General features: G+C 43.5%; 1 non-coding gene across 1 annotated transcript; it reads left to right on the forward strand.

Annotated features, from left to right (window-relative positions):
* Positions 1 to 3,430: 3,430 nt before the first annotated feature.
* Positions 3,431 to 3,538, forward strand: LOC130972284 (small nucleolar RNA R71). The gene has a single exon (XR_009083473.1). It is a non-coding gene; the product is annotated as a small nucleolar RNA R71 (small nucleolar RNA).
* Positions 3,539 to 4,090: the final 552 nt, after the last annotated feature.

Genomic DNA, 4,090 nt, shown 5'->3' on the forward strand with positions numbered 1-4,090 from the left:
ATAAACATAAGCATGAAAATTCAAAAAACAGGAAAATAAAGAACAAGGAAATTAAAGAACGGGTCCACCTTAGTGATGGTGGCTTGTTCTTCCTCTTGAAGATCTTATGGAGTGCTTGAGCTCCTCAATGTCTCTTCCTTGCCTTTGTTGCTCCTCTCTCATGATTCTTTGATCATCTCTAATTTCATGGAGGAGGATGGAATGTTCTTGGTGCTCCACCCTTAGTTGTCCCATGTTGGAACTTAATTCTCCTAAGGAGGTGTCGATTTGCTCCCAATAGTTTTGTGGAGGAAAGTGCATCCCTTGAGGTATCTCAGGGATTTCATGATGAGTGGGATCTCTTGTTTGCTCCATCCTTTTCTTAGTGATGGGCTTGTCCTCATCAATGAGGGTGTCTCCCTCAATGTCAATTCCAACTGAATAACAGAGGTGACAAATGAGATGAGGAAAGGCTAACCTTGCCAAGGTAGAGGACTTGTCCGCCACCTTATAAAATTCTTGGGCTATAACCTCATGAACTTCTACTTCCTCTCCAATCATGATGCTATGAATCATGATGGCCCGATCTATAGTAACTTCAGACTGGTTGCTAGTGGGAATGATTGAGCGTTGGATAAACTCCAACCATCCCCTAGCCACGGGCTTGAGGTCATGACTTCTTAGTTGAACCGGCTTCCCTCTTGAATCTCTCTTCCATTGAGCGCCCTCTTCACAAATGTTTATGAGGACTTGGTCCAACCTTTGATCAAAGTTGACCCTTGAGATGAATCTCTCCATCTCCCATGACTCGGGGGTGGAAGCTTTTGCCTTCTCTTTCCTTTTTCTAGAGGTTTCTCCGGCCTTGGATGCCATAAATGGTTATGGAAAAACAAAAAGCAATGCTTTTACCACACCAAACTTAGAAGGTTTGCTCATCCTCGAGCAAAAGAAGAAAGAAGAGAGTAGAAGAAGAAGAAATAGAGGAGATGGAGATGGCTTTGTGGTTTGGCCAAAGGGGGAGAAGTAGTGTTTAGGTTGTGTGAAAATGAAGGAGTGAAGATGGGTTTATATAGGGGTGGAGAGAGGGGTAGGGTTTGGTTATGAATGGGTGGGTTTGGGAGGGAAAGTGGTTTGAATTTGAATGGTGAGGTAGGTGAGGTTTTATGAAGGATGTATGTGAGTGGTGAAGAGAAAGATGGGATTTGGTAGGTGAGGGGTTTTTGGGGAAGAGTGGTTGACGTGATTGGTAAATGGGAGAAGAAGAAGAGAGAGGGTGGTGGGGTAGGTGGGGATCCTGTGGGGTCCACAGATCCTGAGGTGTCAAGGAAAATTCATCCCTGCACCAAGTGGCGAGCAAAAATGCTCTTCATGCCAATTCTGGCGTTAAACGCCGGGCTGGTGCCCATTTCTGGCGTTTAACGCCGGCTTCTTGCCCTTTCCTGGCATTTAACGCCAGTCTGGTGCCCCTTTCTGGCGTTAAACGCCCAGAATGGTGCCAGACTGGGCGTTAAACGCCCATTTGCTGTCCTTACTGGCGTTTAAACGCGATCGAGATCTTCCTCCAGGGTGTGCTATTTTTGTTTCTGTTTTTCATTCTGTTTTTGCTTTTTCAACTGATTTTGTGACTTCTCATGATCATCAACCTACAGAAAACATAAAATAACAAAGGAAAATAGATAAATATAACATTGGGTTGCCTCCCAACAAGCACTTCTTTAATGTCAGTAGCTTGACAGAGGGCTCTCATGGAGCCTCACAGATACTCAGAGCAATGTTGGAACCTCCCAACACCAAACTTAGAGTTTGAATGTGGGGGTTCAACACCAAACTTAGAAGTTGGTTGTGGCCTCCCAACACCAAACTTAGAGTTTGACTGTGGGGGCTCTGTTTGACTCTATTTTGAGAGAAGCTCTTCATGCTTCCTCTCCATGGTGACAGAGGGATATCCTTGAACCTTAAACACAAAGGATTCTTCATTCACTTGAATGATCAATTCTCCTCTGTCCACATCAATCACAGCCTTTGCTGTGGCTAGGAAGGGTCTGCCAAGGATGATGGATTCATCCATGCACTTCCCAGTTTCTAGGACTATAAAATCAGCAGGGATATAATGGTCTTCAATCTTTACCAGAACATCCTCTACAAGCCCATAAGCTTGTTTTCTTGAATTGTCTGTCATCTCTAGTGAGATTCTTGCAGCTTGTACCTCAAAGATCCCTAGCTTCTCCATTACAGAGAGAGGCATGAGGTTTACACTTGACCCTAGGTCACACAAGGCCTTCTTGAAGGTCATGGTGCCTATGGCACAAGGTATTGAGAACTTTCCAGGATCTTGTCTCTTTTGAGGTAATCTCTGCCTAGTCAAGTCATCCAGTTCTTTGGTGAGCAAAGGGGGTTCATCCTCCCAAGTCTCATTACTAAATAACTTGTCGTTTAGCTTCATGATTGCTCCAAGGTATTTAGCAACTTGCTCTTCAGTGACATCTTCATCCTCTTCAGAGGAAGAATACTCATCAGAGCTCATGAATGGCAGAAGTAAATCCAGTGGAATCTCTATGGTCTCATTCTGAGCCTCAGATTCCCATTGTTCCTCATTAGGGAACTCATTGGAGGCTAGTGGATGCCCATTGAGGTCTTCCTCAGTGGCGATCACTGCCTCTTCCTCCTCTCCAAGTTCAGCCATGTGGGTCATGTTAATGGCCTTGCATTCTCCTTTTGGATTCTCTTCTGTATTGCTTGGAAGAGTACTAGGAGGGAGTTCAGTAATTTTCTTGCTCAGCTGTCCCACTTGTGCCTACAAGTTTCTAATGGAGGACCTTGTTTTAGTCATGAAACTTTGAATGGTTTTGATTAGATCAGAGACCATGGTTGCCAAGTCAGAGTGGCTCTGCTTAGAATTCTCTGCCTGTTGCTGAGAAGATGATGGAAAAGGCTTGCCATTGCTAAACCTGTTTCTTCCACCATTATTGTTGTTGAAACCTTGTTGAGGTGTCTGTTGATCCTTCCATGAGAGATTTGGATGATTTCTCCATGAAGAATTATAGGTGTTTCCATAGGGTTCTCCCATGTAATTCACCTCTTCCATTGAAGGGTTCTCAGGATCATAAGCTTCTTCCTCAGATGAAGCGTCCTTAGTACTGCCTGGTGCAGCTTGCATTCCAGACAGACTTTGAGAAATCATATTGACTTGTTGATTCAATATTTTGTTCTGAGCTAATATGGCATTCAGAGTATCAATCTCAAGAACTCCTTTCTTCTGATTTTTCCCATTGTTCACAGGATTCCTTTCAGAAGTGTGCATGAATTGGTTATTTGTAACCATTTCAATGAGTTCTTGAGCTTCTACAGGCATCTTCTTCAGATGAAGAGATCCTCCAGCAGAGCTGTCTAATGACATCTTGGACAGTTCAGACAGACCATCATAGAAGATACCTATGATGCTCCATTCAGAAAGCATGTCAGAGGGACACTTTCTGATCAATTGTTTGTATCTTTCCCAAGCTTCATAGAGGGATTCACCTTTCTTCTGTCTAAAGGTTTGGACTTCCACTCTAAGCTTACTCAATTTTTGAGGTGGAAAGAACTTTGCTAAGAAGGCATTGACTAGCTTTTCCCAAGAGTTCAGGCTTTCTTTAGGTTGTGAGTCCAACCATATCCTAGCTTTGTCTCTTACAGCAAAAGGGAATAGCATAAGTCTGTAGACCTCAGGGTCAACCCCATTGGTCTTGACAGTGTCACATATTTGCAAGAATTCAGCTAAAAACTGATGAGGATCTTCCAATGGAAGTCCATGAAATTTGCAATTCTGTTGCATTAGAGAAACTAATTGAGGCTTAAGCTCAAAGTTGTTTGCTCCAATGGCAGGGATAGAGATGCTTCTCCCATAGAAGTCGGGAGTAGGTGCAGTAAAGTCACCCAGCACCTTCTTTGCATTATTGGCATTGTTGTTGTTTTCGGCTGCCATGGGTTCTTCTTCTTTGAAGATTTCTGTTAGATCCTCTATAGAGAGTTGTGCTTTAGCTTCTCTTAGCTTTCTCTTCAAGGTCCTTTCAGGTTCAGGGTCAGCCTCAACAAGAATGCTTTTGTCTTTGCTTCTGCTCATATGAGAGAG

Source organism: Arachis stenosperma, chromosome 3, assembly GCF_014773155.1.
Source record: "Arachis stenosperma cultivar V10309 chromosome 3, arast.V10309.gnm1.PFL2, whole genome shotgun sequence".
In the NCBI taxonomy this organism is placed as follows: domain Eukaryota; kingdom Viridiplantae; phylum Streptophyta; class Magnoliopsida; order Fabales; family Fabaceae; genus Arachis; species Arachis stenosperma.